This window comes from Arachis duranensis, chromosome 1 (genome assembly GCF_000817695.3).
Source record: "Arachis duranensis cultivar V14167 chromosome 1, aradu.V14167.gnm2.J7QH, whole genome shotgun sequence".
Lineage (NCBI taxonomy): Eukaryota > Viridiplantae > Streptophyta > Magnoliopsida > Fabales > Fabaceae > Arachis > Arachis duranensis.
In genome coordinates, this window is record NC_029772.3 from 3,752,889 (window position 1) to 3,777,405 (window position 24,517).

General features: G+C 33.4%; 1 protein-coding gene across 2 annotated transcripts in view; it reads left to right on the forward strand.

Moving 5' to 3' along the window:
* The window catches only part of LOC107472867 ((-)-kolavenyl diphosphate synthase TPS28, chloroplastic), a 63,130-nt gene that overhangs the window by 14,234 nt on the left and 24,379 nt on the right, over window positions 1-24,517 (forward strand). The gene's annotated exons all lie outside the window — the stretch shown is intronic.

Here is a 24,517-nt window from a genome sequence, read left to right on the forward strand (position 1 = left end):
AGATAATGTTGTTATTATTTTTAGAAATTATTAAAAATAATAATAAAAATAATTAAAAAATAAAAATAATTATAAAAAATTATTTTAGTAAAAATAATTATAAAAAATTATTTTAATAAAAGTAATTATAAGAAATTATAAAAAAGAAAAAATTATTTTAATTTTAGATTAATTTTTTTGTTATGTGTCAATATTTTATTTATTGGTCAAACTTATGTCACTCTTAGCCACTAAAATCAATACCACCATAGAACTTCAATATTGCACTCATTCACAAAAACTATGAATTGCTTCTCTGCTTAGTTGGATTTTGGGGAGGTGCTCTATTTATTGCACAACTCCTCATCACTAGATATAACCAATATATAGTTGTAGTTGCAGTTTGAAACTAATAATTCGATTTACTTTTACAACGATTTATGAAATTTTTTATGATTGGAACAAAATAAAAACTGTGTATTACAGATTAGCTTTATTTAGCAGGACTGATTCCCTCAAAAGTAAAAATATTTAGAGTTATTATTAAAAAATTAACTCAAATAGTATAAAATTATTTTATTTAATATTTATTAATTATTGTTATAATTAATAAATATTAAATAAGACAAATTTTAGCTATTTTGTATCTTTTTAGACCGAATTGTTATTTGGACAATAAAAACAAACAGCTTATAAATATATAGTAGAAGAAGGAAAAAATATTAAAAAAAAGGAGAAAAAACAAAAAAAAGCTAATTGATAATAAATGTTTAAGAGAGAAAACTCAAAATTTTGCATTATAGACAGTTTAATATATAGGACAATTCACATAAATAAATTATTTTACCTTTAAAATTACGCAAATGCATTGTTTCTAAAACAAAGAAAAAATACTAAAAATAAAAGGTGATACAGAGACAAAATACGTTTATTTTATTCAGACTTTCACAAATCCTATGATTCATATCCCTTAAAATTATTTCTCTTTATCTCACCCAAAAAAAAAAAAGCAAATAATAGACCTACCTACAAACCATCCCAAAAACTCAAAAACACAGAGTCTGACAAACTAATAATAGGGTGTTCGTTCAAAGTTCAAACCAACATATATGCAAATAACTGTCCGCCAGCATTTCCTCTAATTTTAGGCAAAAGATGCACAAGTTACAACAATAATCAAAGTAAATTATATTTTTACTCGTTAAATTTAATATGACTGCGACAATAGCACTTGGATTGCAGGAAGGGCACAAGGTCGGCAGTGAATGGTCACACATTGTCCGATATAAGTATAACAAAACATGTTTGGAGAGAAAGGTTCTAAACGATAACAATGACACTTTTTTAAAAAATAAATAAAATAAAATATGATCTGTCACCTTATAACTCAATCTTTATTATGTATTATGAGTTATAACTCGGCGTTAACTATTATTCATTTTTTTGCTTGTAACTGACACCTTCATTACCGATTTAATGACCATCATTTCTATCTTAATGACCAAACGGTCATAACATCAATTCTATTCATCAATTTTATGCATATAAAAAGAACATTCTATATCTAATTTCAATAACACATTCTATATTCATAGAATTATTATAAACACAACATAACACATGATAACTTTGATTTCATGTCTTACATTCTATATTCATAGAATTATTATATACCTCTTAAACACTTACTGACTTGAGCATCGGAGTGTCTTTTGCAGGTACCCACCCCCTTGTTCTCTCCTTGCTGACGTATAACTCATCCCGACGAGAAGCTTGAAGACATTCATCGACGGACGAACTATACACCGATCAAACTCAGCAAGAACAAAATAAAAAATTGATTAACCATTATAGAATAAGATAGGATATTAGATAAACTCTCATATATTTAAAATTTAGAAAAAATGAACATAAAATATTAAATAAAACATAAAACATAGGTATGCGCTACTTACTAAAATATAGGTATTAGAATATAATCCCCCAAAATAAAAATAAGTTACAAATTAAAGACATTTTACAGCCAGAAAATAAACTAATAAATAGATATTAAGATGCTAGTCATTTAAGGTCCTCAAATATAAATTAGGATAAAGTAATATTTTGATTTAAGGTTTGGACTAAATTATAGTTGATTTTTAATATTTTAAATATTTTATTTTAATTTAAAATTTTTTTAAATGAATTTAATATTATTTTATTATTAATTTAATTCAAACAATTGATATATTGAAAAGAGAATAATGTCCAATTTTCAGTACAAAAATGAAATCAATCTTTTAATAATCACCAATATAAATAATTTTTCTTAGATTTTGAAACATTAATAATTAATTACTAGGTTTTAAAGTTTTATACAAAAATAAAAATAAAAAGATGAAATATTATAAAAAATTTAATTATATTTTTTTAATACACAAAAACTAAAAGATATAATTTTATTATAATTGTTATTAATATTTATATTATTTATTTTATTAATTAATTGAGACTAAAATAATATTCTACTATCTAAATTAACTTGTTAGGCATTAATAAAACCAAACTAAGAAATCAATGAACCATAAAGATGGTGCCAAACACTAACAAAATATGCTATTTAACACGTGCACTTACAATAAATGTTACCAAGCTGCTAACAAAATATCAATTCTTGAGTAGTGGATATTATCAACGCAGCACTAGTAGTGGATATTATCAAGAGAAATTCTCTACATACAAGCGTTTTTTTATATAAGTCTTTACAAGTTATCTATATTAACGCGTTTTGAACCATTTTTACTGCACCTTCTTTTTCTTGTTGCTGCACATTCTTCTTTCTCTTCCTCTTCTTTTTCTTTTCTTTCGTTTCTTGCCTTCTCTTTCTCCTTCTTCAACTGTTACTGTATGTTTTCACTGCACATTCTTCTTCTTCTTGCTGCACGTTCTTCTTCATCTTCTTCTTCTTCTTTTCTTTCGTTGCTTGCCTTCTCTTTCTCCTTCTTCATTTACGTGCTTTTCTCTTTGTTTTCTTTCTTCGTTATTCTCGATTTCCATTGTTTTTTGACATCAAGCTCTGAAATCATTTTTGAAGAAGAAAAAGCAGTAGAAGATGAGGAGGAGAAAGAGAAAGAGTTCTGAATTATGCATAAAGTGTACTTCAACAAATTTTGGGTGTATTTCTTAAATCCTTTGGGTGTATCTCTGTAATCTTTTGGGTGTATTTCTGTAATCCTTTGGGTTTATTTCTGTAATCATTTGGGTGTATTTCTATAATCGTTTGGGTGTATTTCTGAAGTTTCATTATCTTCAAAACGATTTCAAAGCTTGATTTCAGAAACCATGAAAATCGAAAAAAAACGAAGCAAGAATACCAGTAATAAACGCAGGTAAAACAACGAATAAAAAGGCGAAGAGAATAACGAAGAAATACATGGAAGAAGAAGAAGAAGAAGAAGAAGAAGAAGAAGAAGAAGAAGAAGAAGAAGAAGAGGAAGAAGAAGAAGAAGAAGAAGAGTTGTTCATAATACATGGTGAGTGTAGCGCTTTGAAAACAGGAAGCGGTTGAATAACGCATTAAAAGACATACTTGTAAGACTTGTAAGTCAAAAAGATTTGTATGTGTAGCAGGCCTCTATTATCAATTCTTGTTTGGCATTATCTTTGTTTCTCCCTTCTGGAACTTTTTTTTTAATATTTGTGAGATACTACTTGAAATATTGCAGGAACAATCGATTTTAGAGTTAGTTTTGATTTTTTTTTCTTTTAAGACATTGAACATGTAATTATAGTTAAAATATTTTTATAAATTTAGTGTTATTATTATGTTTTAACAGAGGCCACGCCTATTACTCCCTAGGCGAGTGAGCCACATTGCAATTCCGGATGCCATTGTCCCTTACTTGAGGAAGACTGGCTTCAGCGACACAGTGTAGCTCAAGGATTTTGTCTTTGGCAACTTCCTAATTACTGCATTCGTGAAGCAGTGGCGTCCAGTGACCAACACTTTCCACCCGCCTTAGGATGAGTGCACGATCACTCTGCAGGACATTGCGTACCACCTAGGGTTACGCATGCACGGAGAGCCCATAGGTGGGTGCTTGCATGACTTTCAACGTGGTACCAGCACCCAACTTAGGAGTGGGTAGAGGAGCTCTTAGGTGTCAGACCTCTTCATGCTCAACAACAGGGTGCACAGAGGAAGGACTTGTTTTCCATAAAGGTGACATGACTGCGAGACTGGGTCCGGAATATGCTAGCTACTCCTGATGCAGCCACCCTTCGACAGTACACGAGGTGTTATATCATGTTGCTGATTGGTGGTTACCTGATGAACGACAAGTCAACCAATCAGGTTTATATCAGATGGTTACCACTGTTGGCGGAGTTTAAGAGGTGCCATGGTATGTCTTGGGATCCGTTGTGCTTGCATGGGCGTACCACTCTTTATGCTATGGAGCACTCGAGATACCACCGACATTTTGAGTTGCACTCTGCTTCTCATTTCGTGGATATACCATAGGTTTTCTCATTAGTGTCCACCCGATAGACAGATCCGGACGATTCCTCTAGCCATGAGGTAACTATTTTCAATTATGATTGTTGTGCTTTCTATTTATGTAAATGTAATTCATCCTTTTGTGCATAAAGTGAGAGAATATGGTTGTTGAATTTGTGAACAAGTTGATAGGTATGACCTAGCAGAGTAGGGACTAGTACGAACAGAGAATCCTCTGATGGCGTGGTGCATTAGATCACTTGCATTTGCATGAGGTATGCGATTTAGTTTTATTTAGTTGTCTATAACCAGTTAAATATCCCATGTAATGCACTGAATCTGACGGTTATATAACAATTTACAGATGTGATTCCTATGGACGTCGTACGAAGACCTAGCCATACAGGCCCTGTGCCCGGACTGGTTGAGAAATGAGGTAGAGTGGGGGACATGGATGCTTATTATTGTTTCCCTTATCTGCTTCAACATTGTGGAGTTTCACTACGCTGATAGGGTGAAATGCCAGTTTGATGGGGAGCAGCTAGTGCCTGGAGACCCAGTGAATGTCGACAGGTTCCTGATGACTACAGGACAGAGAAAGACGTGTGGTGACCCACACGTCATGAGCAGTGGTACGAGGGATGGAGGCATAGGTTTGATGAGAGTCACAGGATCTCCATTAAACCGTTCATAGATTATCGGCCTACGCAGGAGTACTAGGACTGGTACCAGCATGCTTGTTGTGTTAGGCATTTGTCTGGCGACGACGTACTTGATGTTCCCAAGATTTCGAGACTACCGGAAGACGTGTAGCCTACCGTCAGTCAGCCTAGGGATGTGCTCGACCTTCCCCAGGATGTTCCTGATCGTCGTAGGCATGCTAGGAAGGTTCGAGCAGCCACCCGGCCCCGCAGAAAGTGACTAGATGTCAGGTCTGAGGAGGAGGTAAAGTATGCGTGACAAGAGGACTATGGTGACATAGCAGCCAAAACGGAGGACTCACCACCACCACCACCACCACTTTCGGGCTGACAAACGCATGAGGTTCAGGATGGATCCTTTTATCTCCTCACCTAACTGGGTGGCTGGGTCCATCGATGAGTGGTCATGAGAGATTTATGATAGAGGAGATCCAGTTTGACAAGGTATTCCAGGTTCACACGATAGACCAATTGACCATGCAGCATCTTGCGGAGCAGTTCTACACAGCAGAGAGCAGAGAGCAGAGTGTCGCCCAGGAGCCTCATTTTTCATAAGCTCCTGCATATACGTCGGTGTTGGCTCCTTCCTTGTCACTAAGGCCCAGCACCTCCTACGACACCGGTCTCCCTCCGGGTTCTCAGTATGTGACAACTCCGTAGATCAATTACGGGTGATTGATGATTGTTACCCCACGGGACCTGCACCACTTCAATATCCACCCGTACAGCCTCAGTACCACTCACAGCCGTTTGCTCCAGGCCCGTACGATCCTTCTCAAGTGTACCCATATCCTCCACCACCACCACCACCAGGACCACTACCACTTCTACCACCGCACACACATTCTCCTGCGGCTCCATGACCTGGCAGACCACCTTGTCGGGCACAGCCTCCAACTTGTGGCATTGGGCAACGGTTGCATTACCCATCACACTAGCACCGATGAGCTATTTCAGATGCTTTTTGTATTATTCATTTGTATACTTTATTTTATCTATCAGTTATTTGTAGTTATTTAAATTGAGCAATGAATTTTATTTATTTGGGATTTTTGTGTGTGTTACTTACCAGCTTTGTGAACTTTATGTAGTTTGTATACTGAACTTTATTTAGATTATGTGATGTTGTTTAATTAGTACAATACCTCATTTCAAGTGTATTATAAAGAACAAAATAAACATTGCATTCGATCTGTACTAAACAAAATCATTAACACAATTGTGATAACTAAACCATATAACTACAAAAAAAAACCTATAACAAACACCATAAGCCAACAAAAAACACACTTCTAATTATCCTCAGTTGGTTGATTGGGACAACCTCTTCGGGTATGTCTGGTTTGCCTACAAAGCCTACACCGCTTCTCTTAACACTCCACCTCATCCATATGATTACAAAACCTCGTGGAGACTGGTCGGCAGGTTGCTTTCCTGCGCGTAGCGGGATTAGGACATAAACGTATCCTGTACCACTCTGGTCATAGCTTCTCATCCAAGATCGGGAAAAACTCCACCTCGTACACCTTGAAAATAGCCTCCTACATGTACACTGAATTCACATATGTACCCCCTCGACTCCTGCAGCGGCACAAGAAGCAAATGCATGACGATAGGGGAAATGAAGTGACTAAAAAATACCACAATCACATATCTCCCCAATCAACAGATGCCAGTAGCCACTATGAAAACCGATTACCGACTGCCATTTGGACCTTGTCTCCCGACCCTTCCTGACAAACAACTATTGCAACCTCTCATACGTGCATCTGATGATGGATGAAATCGGTAAATATTAGGTACCTTTCAGAACTGCATTAATGCACTCGGACAAGTTGGTGGTCATGTGCCTAAACCTTCGACTGCTATCGCAATGTTGCAACCATATTTTCTTGTTAAATCTACCAGCCCAGTCTGCAACCACTCATATCTAGCCTTACTTGGACTATAAGCAACATTCATCAGATATCGCTTTCCCTCGGTAAATTTGAAACGAGACATGAAGTTCTCAGCCATGTGCCTCACACAATACGCATGGAACGCACTAGGTGGCAGCCACCCGTTCTCATTGGCTCTTAATGCGGCCTTGATCGCTTGCGATCTGTCAAATATAATCAAAAGTCCTTATTGTGGTGTCACATGATGCCTCAGGTTGGTAAGGAAAAACGACTAGGACTCGTAGTCTCAGACTCAACAATTGCAAAGGTCATAGGAAGGATGTTACTATTGTCGTCTTGTGCCAATACAATTAGCAACACTCCACCATATTTGCATTACAGATGCGTCCCATCAACGGATTGCAATGCTTGAACGCCTCGACACATGGAGGAAAAGACTAGAACACCTTATCAAATTGGCTAACATCACAAACCAACAAGTGCCCCTCATAGTACGATACCGCCCTGAAATTACATATTATTTCGGGACAACAACTTTACAAAGCTTGAAGCAACCTCGAAACCTTATTATATGACTCCTCTCAATCCCCATATATTTGTGCAATTACCTTGTGCTTCGCCATCCAGACCTTTTTTTTATGAGGGTTTGAAGTGATAGCTTTACTTAACTGCACCTTGTAGAACAGGAATAGTAACTGATGGGTTGGACTGTATCATAGGCATGATAATTCTACAAATGAGGTTACTGTTCAACTGTCAATGATCCTGAGACATGGTGGAGGCTAAATAGACATGCGATCCATCGAATTTATGCACCTCCTAAGAAATTAAAATATAGTTGGTCAACATTCTAACCAAAATAAGCACGATTAATAAGATAATATGTTATAATATAAAACATGGCTTACCAATATCTGAGATTTTGTCGGAGGGCGACACGGAGACTCTAAGGACATTCATCAGTGAATTTCCTGCAACGCACATGATACTTTAGCCAATCTGACTCTATAACTTGGTACTCAGCACTTCTCCGAATGCTATAATTCTTCACACCTTGTACGATTGTCTCTCTACTTCTGAAACTATGACTAGTCTAAAACTCCACTGTCTGAGTTGTAATCGTTCCCGCCCATATTGGAAAATGGAGTTACCTCATACATTGCGTCCAAATCCAATATGTGATAGTGATTGGGTACAACTGATAGCTCCGGAATCGGTTATGGGACAGGCAGAAGATACCTAACCGATCCACCTGTCAGAGTCTTTAGTACGAAGTTCTCATCGTCATCATCATCAGAAGAACCACCCTCGTTGCTATCGGCAACATACTCTTTGTCAGAATCCTCATCGTCAACATCCATATGCACCTCCGGACTAGCACAACACAGGGAGGTGGTGCAAGAGGTAGGTCATCCTGGACAAAATTCGAGCTGCCAGAACCACCACGACCAACATCACTGACCTCCGCAGAAACTTCCATTACTTGTTCCGCCATTATTCTCCCATAGACATCAAACATGAGCCGAATATGCTCATCGCCATCGAGCCAAAACATACAAAACCGAAATACTCCATTTTTCATCGGTGCTAGCATTTGATAACCAACTCTGCCAACTTCTTTCTCCTATGACCACCGACATGCGTCGGTATCAGCCTCTTTAACTCAGACAAAAAACACGCTCTCCTAGTGCACAACAGAATGAGATTTTTACACTCAAATACAACCACAGTATCACTGTTTCTCATGTGACAGCCGTCATAACAAAATAACTACTTACACTAGACATTCATACTAAATTTATTAAAGAAACAGATGAGAAGAATGATTGAGATGTTTGTGGAAAATATCAATGGTTTGTAGATCTTTTTATAGCTGATTGATTTTTGTTGTACTGTATCTCGTTTACAATGTAAAAGAGATATGTGAATCCCATTATATCCCACATATCACGTTTATGTGCAACCTGTGTAAACGTGATAAGTAAAAAGATGAATTTCAATAAAAATACTATAAATTATCTATTTTAGTAAATAAAATATTTATGTTATTTATTTTAAAAAAATCCAGTTTAAGGTTAACTGTAATTGATATTTTTCGTGACCATCGGCCATATTTTTCTATAAATATGATTGTTGCCAAACTACTAATAGGAGATTTCAAAGCAGAGCTACTAGTGCATAATGACTTCTCAGCTTTCTTTCCTTCTAAATCTCATGCCTACTCTTTGTTCTGATGCTACCACACCTCCACCACCCAAATATGGCTTTGCCGCTTTCAAGTTCCACCTTCAATCTCCTCAGGTTTCTTTGTGGGGTATGTTTCAAATTTTGTATATGATTTTTGTTCTATTGTTTATTTAATTAATTAATATATTTGATCTGGTTTAATTTATATAGTAATGAGTATGTAATTTAAGGGTCAAAGTCTACGTATAAAATTCTAAATCCTTACCCACAAACAGAAATCTTGCAAATTAAAAGAAAAAAAAGTTTAGTATTCTTAAGATATTTAAAAACTTGAAAAAAAATAAATAAACAGTCAAGTAGAAATGATAAAGTGATCACTTCGTTCCACTAAATTAATATGGGTTAAACTTGTTATCATCTGATAAAAAAAACATGCTACTCCATTCTATCAAAAGGTGAATCACCAGTCGCCTTCTTATTTTTTTTTACATCCCAAAATATGAAAATAATATTATACAAAGTACAATTCAATAAATTTATGACAATGACTATATTTTTTTAAAATTTTAAATAATATACAATTTATAATAATTATCTTATCAAACACATTTAAATCATAATATTAACCATCTCAAACACAACAACATAAGGAAACCATTCAGATAAAGACGCTGAAAATATCTTTTTATAAAGATGTTTTTTAATAATTAAAATTTAACATATATAATCGATTAAATCATGTTATTTTTGTCAAAATTAGGCTAAACAAATTGATTTGACCGAAAAATGGTGAATCAAATCTTGAACTGGTCTAAATTAATATTATTTTTTACAGAAAATGATTACAATACCTTATTATAGAAAATGACTAAAATGCTTCTATCATATATATTAATTTTGAGAATTATTTTTAGTCCTTTATTTTTCTATCATAAGGTTAGGATTTAGAATTTTTAGTATTTTAATCATTCTCTATAATAAGGATATTATAGTCATTTTTTATAAAAAATAATATTAATTTAGATCAGTTCAAGATTTGATTCACTATTTTTTCGGTTAAATCAATTTATCTAACCTAATTTTGGCAAAAATAACATGATTTAATCAATTATATATGTTAAATTTTAATTACTGAAAAATATCTTTAAAAAAAGACGTTTTAGCCGTCTTTATCTGAGTGACTCTTACAACATAAATATATAATCCATATTCCATAGATCCATATCAAATAATCAAATTACACTTAAATCAAAATACGCAATATAATCCATAAAAATAACCATGTGTTCGTGATAATACAAATATAAAATATCTAAACACATCAACACATAAATCAATAAAATTCGAATTTACTCTGAAAGTTGAAATACCGTCTTACCTAGCACCATAAAAAATCATCTCTATCTTCACTTTCACTTACAATTAGATGAATATACTCAAATTTAGAACAAGAGAAATAAATAACGAAATATTATATAAATATTAAATTAATAACTAACAATCTAACATACTATCAATAAATCTTTTATTCCAATTACAGGTACAAATCAAAGTCTAAATATTTTCTAGCAACAAACGATTTCTATATTTGTTAATGACATGAGCTCCAATACTAAAAGTATATTCTGAAGTTACTATAGTATTTGGAATACCTAATAAGTCACAAGCTATTATTGATAACTTTAGATAACGTTGTTTATATAGTTTTCACCATTTCAAAGTATCTAAAACCTTAAAATAATTCTTTAACAAAAGTGGCTCATCTAAGTATATATCAAGTTAATTCTTTTCATTAGAGACCTCAACTTGATGATTACGTTTCATCAATTTCTAACAAAATAAAAAAATTATCTTGTTAGGATAGAATAATGATAATAATAAAATAATATAAAAAAATCAAAATATGTTCAACATTACTTACACTAACAATCACAAGTTGCTTTTTGCCTATACTTTTAGGAGTAAGTACTATGGATGCATATTGAATACTAGTTTCTTGTGCATCAACAATGGAAAGAGATTTATTGCATATTTTCCAAAAAGCTTGTATAACTTTTTTTTTCCACATGTTCCGCATCAATCTATTCATACATAAGCTCTAAAGTAAAAATTTTAGGCTTAGGGTCAAGAATAGTGCCGGATGCAAGAATGACACTATACCTCTCTCAATACTTTTTAAATTTATTCATCATCTTTTCTTCCATATTTCTTAGAAGTCTATCTTCATTTCTCAAACTTTCCACCAAAACACATTGAATATGATAAACTTGTAAAAAATACAAGTTTGAGATAGGATAAGATATGTCCTAAATCAACTTAATAGTTTCATAGAAAGGGTATAAAAATTCACACATCTTTTCGGTTCTCCTCCATTTATCAATCGAAGGGCAACGCTTATAAGCATGATCGACTGCCTTTAAATACTCAAAGGTCTTCCGATATTTGATAGTACGTTTGATCATAATGTAAGTAGAATTTCATCTAGTGGTAACATCTAGATGTAACCCACTTGTAAATTTTAAGTCCAGAATCGCTGAAACACATTTTTTAAACTTTATCATTCTACTTTTCTATCGCCTTATATATTTCACACTTTTTCTAATCTTATCTGATGCATCATGGACAATCTTTAATCCATTTTGCACAATGAAATTCAAGATATGAGCAGAACAACGAATATAAAAGAATTCTTAGTCATACAACAATCAATCATGCATGTTTAAAGTACTTTTCAAATGCTCTTAACATGTATCATTAGCAGATGCGCTATTTATTATAGTAAGAGTCATAATCTTCTTATCAATTTTTCACTCAGTTAAAAGTTTAAAAATCTTGGAAGACAATTTAAATCCTGTACGGGGAGTAGACAAATGACAAAAACTCAAAATTTTACTTTGCATTTTTTAATTTAAATCAACAAAGTGAGAAGTTAAACATAAATAACTTTCGATAGTGATGGATGTCCACAAATCAAAAGTCAAACAAACTCTATTAGAAAAGGCTACTAAAGTACTTTTAAACTTCTCTTTTTTTCTTGAGTAAATTTTCAGCACATCCTCCTTAAGAGTATTCCTAGTAATAAGACCTAGAGTTGGACTAATGTATTTTACCCTATTCCTAAATTTTTTATTATCAACAATAGAAAATGGAACATCACAATTAATCACAAAGGTAGCAAACATCTCACACGGTACATGGTTATCTATCTTGAGAGACCCCGTTTTATTTTGCATTACTATCAATGTCTAACCAATATTCTCGAAGTTTATTTTCACGCACCTGTTTAAATGACGTTTATGTATGTGATAGTGTTCCATAATGTTTACCACTGGCCTTAAATTTTTGTTTGCATCCATCACATTGAGTACGTTCTATACCATTATCATTAGGTCTAATTTTTGTGAAATATCTCCACACATTAGATGTTGCTGCCTTCAACTTTTTCTTTTTAATATCTTTTACAGCTTTAGATCCCTCTTTATTTTTAGAATTTTTTGTTAAATTTTTACCATCAACTTTTATAAAGATGGAGTTATCCTTACAGAATTCATAACTCAACCCCTAAATAACATAACAATATTTAAATTAGTAACTACATCAATAACCAAATCAATTACAAAATAACAATAGCACTAACTAAATCAATGATAGTCATGAAATAAGAACAATAAAATAATAGAGATTATGAAGGTTTATAAATGGCCAAGAGAAATGGGTTTAAATTTATAGGCTCTTTTTTTTGAACTTCTTTAACTTTTGATTTTGACTAGATTAGGAACTCGGTTGTTGTTAAGTCTATCAAGTTAAAAATTAGGAGATAATTTTATTTTGTCTTCACAATGCAATCAAGAATAAAGCAACTCTTTGCTTTTGAATAGATGCAACTTCTAAGAAATGAACAATATAGGAGACACTTTTATTTTATCTCATAACGAAAGAAATAAGAAGAAGAGTAGAGAAGAGAAAATCACACAATCATGTATCTTGGTTCAGCCACCATATGCAATGTGACCTACATCCAGTCTCTCCCATAATAGTGGTGGAATTTCACTATCATTCACAATGATTATATACACCAATTTTCTTAAGATTCAACACAATCCTATCTAGGACAAACCCAACTTCTACCCAAGTTAGATTTAACTAGATTCACTCTCTAGACTTGCAATCACTAAGTGCTCATCTAACTTAGTAAAGAATTCCCTCAAGATCATGTGTACAAAACAAAAAAAACATATAAAAGAGTTTGACATAGTAAGAGAATCCCTCACGATCATGTAGACAAGACTTTATTTTTCTTGCTTTCTTGCTTTGAGCTACTTCACGTGGGTATGAGAAGAGAAAAGAGAGAGAATTGATTCAATTGCTTTTGGTTTTGGGTCAGATGCAAGTGAACTGCTTCTCTTCAACTAGGTTAGTGATTAGCAACCATTCTTTGAGTCTTTAGTGGGTCAATGGGCTGAATGCTTTGATCATGGGATTGGATCATTATTTGAGGCTTGCCCATTTGCTCTTTTTTTTTGTACATTTTCTGCACACTAGCCAAACAAAATTATTCACACCACTTTGGACTTCTTGGCCCATTTTCATAGTGTTTGGTCATCATAAAATTGTTATTATTTCTTTTAAACTCAACAGATTAGAATTAATAATAAGTAACTAAATAATAGAGAATAGAATCAGTAAATAAGTAATCACTGAAAAAAATAGGAAATCAGACGTTTTCAAAGCTCAAATAGAATCATCAACCATCTCTCAAAATTCAAAGTGTAACACCCTACCACACAAAATCTTACGCTGCAGTCATAAGTCAGAGGTGACAAGGCATTACGACCTCTAAAATCAAAGTTCATACGTATATACTTGAAAGGTAATAATATATCTAGGAGCTTGTGAAGAAAAATGACAGAACAAAATTTGCATTGAACTCGAAACGTCAATGATATACATAAACGATAGAAATTTATATATATATGATTCCAAAAGAGATACATAACAAATACTAGTCTCGACCAGCAAAGGCAAGATCAGCTAGAAAGTATAATACAACTTAGAAGTAAATAAAATACAACCTGTTTCTCTATAAATCAGCCTCTAAGAGGGATATATATATATATATCCAAAAATGGAGAAATAAACATATAAGTACAAAATAAAGAGGAGTCTTCGCTTTCTACAAGGTCCGGCATGCTCAACGAAGTGAACCACGTCCTGCATCCGAAAAACAAAATCCGACAATGGGTGAGAACTCGAAGGTTCCTAATAGGATAATAATTTCAAATAGAGACCGTGTAAAAAGATATGAACCCACTAGGCATTCCTAAACTCCAATATTCAATGTTCAAGCCTAGGGTCCTGTTCTAAACTAAACCGGGAAAACTCTAACAAATACTTCAAATTTATCCTTTACTTGTCTCTTTACTAATGACGTTCCTTAATACAATAATAATTCTCTCGCAATTATGAACTAAGAATGTTAAGTTAAACAGTTTATTCATCGGCCTTAAATCGACACCACTATAATCTCTTCTGTATCTATTAATCATCTCAATCTCTAATTGTCAACTCGCCAAACTTGGCTATAATTCAAAGTTATAAATTTCATATCATCCTCCATCTCATATCGATTATTCTCTATATTTAATCTCAACCTTAACCCGGAGCAAGTGGGGCGAACCACTGTATTTACCTAGGGAGCCTTAATCTCAATTAAATTCATTTTTCCATCATACAATCATATCAATACATCACATTAGTAACAACCCTCAGCATCACCACCGCTAGTATAAGAGATCTCTCAGTTATTCAAACACATACAAAACAATACAAGAAATACACAAGTAAAGAGAACATATAATGCAATTAGGTCAAGTAACATATAGATACAGTTAATCAACAAGGCAAGACAAATACAAGATGTACACCAAATCAATACACACAGATACAAATGATGCATGCTTGCCCTACTGGCCATGAGCTCATCTATTGGTTATACAACCAAACCCGACATGTCAGGTTGCTAACCCAGACATTGTCTCTCTGTTGCACACTAATATCTTAGCACATCGGCTGACTATTAGAGGGAATATGTACCTTATTACTGTTAGAGAAAATATATGCCCTGTCACCAATAGAGGAAATACGTGTTCTGTTACCATGCAACCAGAGAGAACCACGAACAAGCGGAAGTAACCACCATCCTTGTTATGGCATAATTCAGCTTAGTGCAAGTAGGATTCACCAACGTCCTTGCCACAAGTAAACATCAATTTGCAGTAAAGTCTTTAATCAGTTTTTGAAACCATTAAGTTCATTAACCACTTTCTCATTCAGTTTACCAATTTATTTATCTTGTGAGTGAAATAATACCACCGTCCTCACTGTGGGCAAGACAAAACCACCATCCCACAAAGCAATAACACACTGGGCAAGCGGGATGATACCACCATCCTTGCCAATTTGGTCACTCAGGCCACAATTCATCATTTTTATTTACTAAAGTTAGTTTCATAAGTTAGTACATTCTTTAAACCTAATTAGTTTATTAATTGTCAAATTCATTAACTCATGAGCAGGATAATACCACAGTCCTCACCATAAATAGATATTCAATTAATACATAAGCAGGATATCACCCAAACTTTTCCAATTCAGCCAATCAGGCCATACTCACTCATCGTCAATTTCATCATCCATGTCTTATATCAATTTAGTATTCATTAAGTTTATTACTCTCAAGCTTTCATCAATATTCATCAACTTAAACCCTCAATCTCCTCTAAAATATCAATTTAATTTGTTGGACTTAATCACACCCTATCCATGGCTTAAAAATGAGTTATTGGGGTTCATTTAGAGATTACAAGGGTTTACAAGAGTGTTGGAAAGGCCAAACAGTCAAAACAGAGTTTAAGTGAAAAAACAGGATTTGTACATACACATCATACTATGTGTACGCATAATTCAGAATGTCATTCCCATCTTGTACGTACGTATCCTATCGTGTGTATGCATGAGCCTTGTTACCCATTCTATGTGGTGCGCACACACCATAGTGTGTGTGAGCACACATACCAGAAATTTTGGTTTTCTGCATAATCTCATAATTCATTTTTTTATACTAGTTTTCTTTCATTCATTTCTTTCTCTATAAAATTCCGATTTCTTCCATTCTTGAACCATTTTAAAGATATTTTAACTATCTTGATTTAAGATAGATTTTACCCTAATCCAAGTTTCAAGCACCAAGTTATGGCGTATCGAAATTGGTCAAAATTTTGTTTTTACCAATTTTCACAAAATGCTCTTTTCATAAAATTTTCAAATTCAAATTAGCTCAGACCATTCCAATACCACTACTAGGCCTTCCAAATACTCAATCATTAATTCCTAGCTATTCCAAAGTAAATCAATCCAATTCTCACTCATTTAGCATATTTCACCAACTAAACCCAATTTCACAACCAAGCAAGACATCAATTATTACTTTCGCATACAATAATTCACACACTTACCTCATAGGAAATTCTCACTCTATCTTGGCCTCCAGCCCAATTTTCATATCCATATCCATCATAATCAAGCATACCATAACTCATATTTAATTCAACTCATTTATATACACTATATCATTGTTAACCACTCAATTCACAAAATCACAACTAATCAACACAACATCAACCAATTCCATTCATCCTATTTAGGGGCAATTAACTAAGGCATTCACATAGTTTTACACGATGCCTATTCGAAATCAAGACCCATACCTTCGTTGACGGCGATCTCAACTTCAGAAGCTTTTCTCCGGAAAATTTCTAATGTCCACCAGTCTAAGCTCCACCAATTTCACACCAAAGTGATTCTTAAATCAACTCCGCATCAAATCCCATCGGGCTAGCTCCGCTTCACACCAAATTCAATCCAAACAAGCTCTATTCCATCTAATCATAAAATTTTCACATAATTCAACCTAGGTTTTCGCATATAGTAGGAAAATTAGGAAATTGAGCTTTCTTACCTTAACTCACTCCAGTTTGGAATGGAACTCACTTGAAATCCATGCTAGAATACCCCTAAAGAACCAAAATCACAATTTTTTCATCATCCATATAACCAAAAATGTGAAATTAAAGGAAAAGGAGAACTGGACAAAGAGTTCAAGATTTTTTAACATAAAGTTTAGATAAAATTAAAGAAAATTTCGAGACAAACATGTGGCCACAAATAGCTCATCAATCAAAAGTTTCGGAGCAAAAGTTATGAGTAATCAAAGTAGAGGATGAATAGTGAACAAAATTCTCCTATCCTCCCTTCTCTCTTAGGACTTTGTTTATGTTTTTGTGACATTGGAACGGGGAGGGGATAGTATGCTGAAGTGAGGTTGATTAGGGGTGTTAATGAGTGAACTTTGGGTCTAGCATGTGCTCGATTCACTCGTGTTAGTTTGTTGGATCATTTTTTGGCCAAAACCTTTAAGATTAGCTTTTAAATTCCTATTCTAATTTTTATTATTTTCTCCAACCATGAAATTTTAATTTCTTAACTTTTTATTTATAATTTATTTATTAGTTAATTATTCATTATTTATCTGAATTTTACGTAAAGAGAACAAAATCATCAAACATCCCTCCCACAAATAGAAAAATAAAAAAAAAACAAATAGCTTACCAGAGGAGAGAGAAAAAGAGATGCGAGGGAGAGAGACCTAGGGATGCCAATGCGAGGGAAAGTCGAGTCATCATTACCGCTATTGATTCTGGTGCTTCTTGGGCTTTGGGCGACTTCCCAGATTCTCCGCTCTCAAGCTTCGCTTGAGGTTGAAAGAGGCAGGGATGTAGAGTATGGTAAAGTGGAAGAGAGGGACGCATAATGCGGTCGAGTGGGAGAGAGATACGCAGAGTGTGGTCACCGCCAATGTTCTAAGCCACTATAGCGCAACGGCGCTGCTTGTGCTATGACGGTGCGACCTGCAAGAGATAGAGGGAAGGTCGCCGGCACGAAGTGGGCAAGAGAAGGGAGGTTGCGCTGCTATGACACGTGTCCGTGTTTGAAGTTGAAAATAAAACCCTAACTCTATAATTTCATATTTATGTGAATGATTAAAAATCTAAAATGCTCTTAGAAAAAAAGGGATTGTTGACCTATCAGATCATTCCGTCCTGTTCCGTTCAATTTTGTGAATTTGGCAGTATAAATTTTTAAAATTTGACGGGTTCCAAATCTCTTCTTTTCCCCTCGATTCATTTTTTTTTTTGGCGATTTGGTCCCGCGAGGTGGGTTCATTTGGCCACCGCTAGTGTGAAGCACGAGCTTATTAATATTTGGGATTAAAGATGTTATTCAAATTATATATCCGTACAAGTTATTATTGGACAGAAGGATGGAAGCCATATTAATTTTTCCTTTCAATCACAATAAATATTTCATGTAAGTGGGTCATCATTTTGCCTCAACTCTAATACCTCACGAGTTAAGCATATTTGAGTCGAGAGGGTACGAAAATATAATAAAATTTCTTGATTTGTATGGATATGAGCTAAAAAAATGTGAAAATGATCTATTATTCTTTATTTAATTTTTTAATGGGTCAACCCGTTTTACTTCTTAACTCTAACAAGTCAAGTCTGCATTTTCTTAACTCATAAAAAAAAAAAACGGTTCAACTTATTCTTTTACAATTTTGGCTTGCCGTTATAGATGAGCCGGCTCAAATTTTGTCTGTTTGATACCTCTAATATTTGAGCTAAAAATGAAATTAAAGAGTGAACGAGGAGGAATCGGAAAAAAATATAGGGTGTTTATGAAGTTTGAATCTCAATTTTTTTTGGTATTTTGATTATAAATGTAAATCTATTTTAATTACGTTGTTTACAAAATTTGATTATAAATAAGAATCTAGGTTGAATATATTGTTTATGAAATTTAATTATAAATATAATTATGTGACCATTCTGAAATGAATGATTTTCGATAATATGCATGGTTGATTATGTAGTACCTACTCTGGTATAACTTCTTGATGGCTAGACTGATTAAAATTTTAGTATGTACAATAATTGTTATGTATTTATTATTATTGGCAAGGTTTTAAAAATCGAACTACACCAGTTTTAATTGGGTTAATTTAGAATCGTTTCTTTAGTCAGTTTATTGGTTGGCTTTTCAAATCATTCTACAAAAAATTAATAAAAAAATCAATTGAACAGTGGTTAATTGGTGAACTGGCTGAATCGGCTCGATTTTTTAAAGGTCTGATTCACTCTTTTAAAGTCAAAACAGCATCGTTTTAAAAAAAAAAAAAAAAAACGAACCCTTCTCTCCTTTCTCTCTCTCTCTGTTGCCCTCTCTAGCCAAGCTCTCTCTATCACCACCTCGTTGCTCCTCGCCGTGGGTCGCCGTTTCTCCGCTCTCTGCCATGGGTCACCACTGCTTCTCCCCTCCTTCCTGTGCGTCGTTTCTGCTTCTCCCCTCCTCATCGTTTCTGCTTCTCTCCTCCTCCCTGGCATCGTTCCTGCTTCTCTGCTCCGCACCATGTCTTGCCGTCGTTGCTTCTCCATCATTGCTTCTCTTCTTCGTCTGGTGTCTCTCATTCGCTGATGTTCTATTCTTCGTCGTGTCTCAACTTCCCTTACTTTTACAGTTTATCTCCATGGCCAAATTTTTCAAATTTTCAACTCTCTCAGGTCTCAAGTCTTAGTCTCTAACTCTCTCTGACTCTTTTCCTATAAATTTGAAATTTATTATAAATATGCATATGATGTATTATTGATGATTTTGTTGAATTTTGAGATATTAAATTTTTGAATATTTATTTGAATTCAGTTCGTTGATATTGAATTAATTCTGTTGAAATTGAGTTATAACTTCAATTGTTTAATTTATTAATTCTGCTGAGATTAATTTTTAAATTCAATCTGTTGTATTTGTTGTTTTGGTGAATTGTTGTTTTACTATTATTGATTCAAAATAAAAACATTGTCACAATTCTGCATTGAATTATATTTATATGATTTCGTTAAATTATATTTATAATTCTTAGGTTGGATGCATTGCATGTTTTGAATGTTTTGAATCAATGACTTTATTGACTTGCAAAAATTCATACATGGGGAGATGATTTTTTTTAATAATTTTATTATATATTTAATTAATTCGGTTCAATTACTATTCAATTCTGATTCAATTATTAAACCCGTTATTTAATTGGTTCAATGATCAATTTGGTTCTTTTATTATTTTTTTATCAAAAATAAAAAGACTTGAATCTGTGACTTCTTAAATGAGTATTAGTTCAAGAAGATGGTTTATTTGATTAATTATCTTTTGTACATAAGCGCTTAATTGTCTTTGATCTAGATATTCATGTTTCAATTATACCTAAAAATTTTACCTAGTATTATCCATGAGTTAAAAAAAAAGTTAATGTTATATATTTTGCTGTAAATAACTTGTTACTGGGTAACGACACACAATATTAATGAACCAATTGCTTCAAACACATATTTTCCAATAGATACACGTTCTCACCGAATTAATGAAGGCAAACATGGCAAGAAATGTGATGGATTTCGTCCAATATGTGCAAAATCATCTTCGATTCTTGATTTCAAGGTGAGCAAATTTCTGTTTATCAGAACATTATTATTAAGGGACTTTGTAAATGTCCTTGTTAACTTTTTGTTTGTTTGTCTGTTAGTTTTAGAAGAGAACATTTATAAAAAGTTGTATAAGATAAATAATTGTTATATACGTAATCGTCACTTTTTAAATGTAATATGAAGTACTTTCTTTAACTTTAAAAAAAATTTGTAAGAACTAAATTTATATTAGCATCTAATTGCATATGGTCACTAGAAAACATATTAATTGGTGATAAATGAAATATCTCGTTCTCAGAATCGAGTGCGCTACTTCAAACAATATTAAATTATTGTTGTAAAATAAATAAATAAAGAAGATATAATAAATATAAAATAAAAAAGTATAAATAGAAGACTCTAATATCAATATCCACATATTAATATCATACTATAATAACGATAATTTATGTATTAATATTATATTTATAGTATATGAAGAGAAAAAGAGAAAAAAGAACTTTATTGTACGTAGAGAGAGAAGAAATATTTTTTATTGATGTATATTGCTTCATATCAGACTCTCTATTTATAGGCATATGGGTCATTGTTTTCAAACTTCATTAAATATGATTCCTCTTAAAAACCTGAGATTTATGGAAAATGGGCATCCACATCAGGCTATTTTATCACAACACTCTCCATTGGATGACCATTTAAGGATATGTCTCATTAAAATCGTATTAAAGAAAAATTCAGTGGGAAAAAACTTTAGTGAAGGAAAAAAGAGTACAATATCCTTTGGTGATAGGGACTACCTCATTAAAAACTTTGTCAAGAAAAATCCAATGGAAAAAAAACCTGACCAAGGAAAAAATAGTACAGTTTCTCCCTCTTGTTGACATCATTTAATGTCTCGAAATCGGCGCATTCCAATCTCATGTACCAATCTTTCAAAGGAGGATTTTGAAAATGATTTTGTAAATAAATCTGCTAGATTATCATTTGAGCGGATCTGTTGGACATCAATTGTCCCTTGATTTTGAAGATCATGAGTGAAGAAGAATTTCGTAGAAATATGCTTTGTTTTATCACCTTTGATATATCCGCCCTTAAGTTGAGTAATGCATGCTGTATCATCTTCAAACAGGACATTTGGAGCTATCTTCTGATTAATCAGTTCACATGATGACAGAATATATTAGATCAAACTCCTAAGCCAAAAACACTCGCGACTTACTTCATGAATTGCTAGTATTTCAGCATGATTAGAGGATGTTGCCGCAATCGTCTGTTTTGTGGACTTCCATGATATAGCTGTATCACCATATGTGAATAGGTATCCTGTTTGAGATCTCCCTTTATGTAGATCAGACAAGTATCCAATATCTGCATAGCAACTAATAGTAACTTGGATCCATATGGATAAAACAATCCCATATCAACCGTTCTATGAAGATATCGAAAGATTTGTTTGATTCCACTCCAATGTCTTCTGGTTAGAAAGGAACTATGCCTTGCTAGTAAGTTCACAGCAAATGATATATCGGGTCGTGTGTTATTAGCAAGATACATTAGCGCTCTAATGGCACTGAGATATGGTACTTCAGGACCAAGAATATCTTCATTTTTCTCTCTAGGTCTGAATTGATCATTTTCCACATCCAAAGACCTTACGATCATTGGGGTACTCAAGAGATGTGACTTATCCATATAAAATCTTTTTAAGATCTTCTCTGTGTATGTTGTTTGATGAATAAAGATCCCATTTTTTATATGTTCGATCTACAGACCGAGACAAAATTTAGTCTTTCCAAAATCTTTCATCTCAAATTCTTCTTTTAGAGTTTTTATAATTGTTGGAATATCTTCAGGAATTCCAATGATATTTAAATCATCAACGTACACAGCAATTATAATGAATCCAGATGCATATTTCTTTATAAAAACACATGGACAAATATCATCATTCTTGAATCCATTTTTGTCCAGATACTCAGTAAGACGATTATACCACATTCGTCCAGATTACTTTAGACCATATAAAGATCTTTGCAATTTGATTGAGTATAACCCCTGCAAATACTCATTGGATGGTTTAGATATCTTTAGTCCTTCAGAGACTTTCATATATATATCATGATCTAATGAGCCGTATAAGTAGGCTATTACCACATCCATTAAATGTATATGTAGTTTATGATATGCAGATAAATTGACCAAATAACGCAATGTTATTACATCCACTACAGGAGAATACGTTTCTTCATAATCTATACCGGGCCTTTGTGAAAAATCTTGTGCTACAAGTCGAGCTTTGTAGCGCACAACTTTATTTTTCTCATTTTATTTTCTCACAAATACCCATCGGTATCTGACAGATTTTACATCTTCTGGTGTACGGACTACAGGTCCAAAGACTTCACATTTCGCAAGTGAATCTAACTCAGCATTCATGGCTTCTTCCCATTTTAGCTAATCATTCCTTTGTCGACATTCTTCGACTGATCTTGGTTAAAGATCCTTACTTTCATGCATGATATTCAATGTCACATTATATGCAAATATTTCATTGATAATTGTCTTATTTCTATCCCATTTTTCTCCTGTAAAGACATAATTTATCGAGATCTTGTCATTTTCACAATTTTTAGGTAGCTGAACGTCTTCTAGTATTAAAATTATATCAGAATTTTGGACAACTACAGGTATATTTACTATGCTTTTTTCAACAGGAATAGTATTTACCTCTTTTTTCTTTCGAGAATTTTGGTCTTTGGAACCGATAGGTCTGTCACGCTTTTGGCGTGAATTTGTTTCAGTGGCTATTTGTCGGGACATCAATTCAAATTGGGGTATTTTTCGCTAGTATATAAGATTTGGTTATCCTCTTTGTATCGAAAAATGCATCAAGCAATTCATTTGTGATTCTTTGCAAATGTATAATCTTTTGAACTTCTAGTTCACATTGTCCTGATCGAGGATCCAAATGCATCAAGGATGATGCGTTCCAATCAGGGGCAGAGCTAGATGAAATATTAGAGGGGGGTCAAAAATATTTACACAATAAAATAAGATTAAAATAAAATTTTAAAGGAAGCTAAACTGAAATTTATATATAATTTACATGTAAAAAATTAAAATTAAGGGAGGAGGGCCATTGCCCCCCTTTTTATGTATGTAGCTTCGCCCCTGGTTCCAATTAAGTTCCTTTTCAGGAAGCTTATTCTCTCCCTTTAATGTTGGAAATTTTGATTTATCAAAATGACAATCAGCAAATCGGGCTTTAAATACATCCCCAGTTTGTTTATCAAGATACCTTACTATAGAAGAAGAATCATATCCAACATATATTCTCAATTTTCTTTGAGGTCCTATTTTGGTGCGAGAAGGTAGTGCAATGGGAACATATATTGCACACCTAAATATTCTTAAATGGGAAATATTTGCCTGTTGGCCATAAGCTAATTTTATAGGAGAGAACTGATGGTAACCTGTTGACCTCAAACAAATAAGTGCTGCGGCATGTAAAATAGCATGCCCCCAAGTCGAAGTTGGGAGATTTGTTCTCATAAGTAAGGGTCTAGCAATTAACTAGAGGCGTTTAATAAGTGATTCTGCTAACCCATTTTGTGTGTGAACATGAGCTACAGGATGTTCAACACTTATTCCATTAGCTATACAATAAGCATCAAAGGC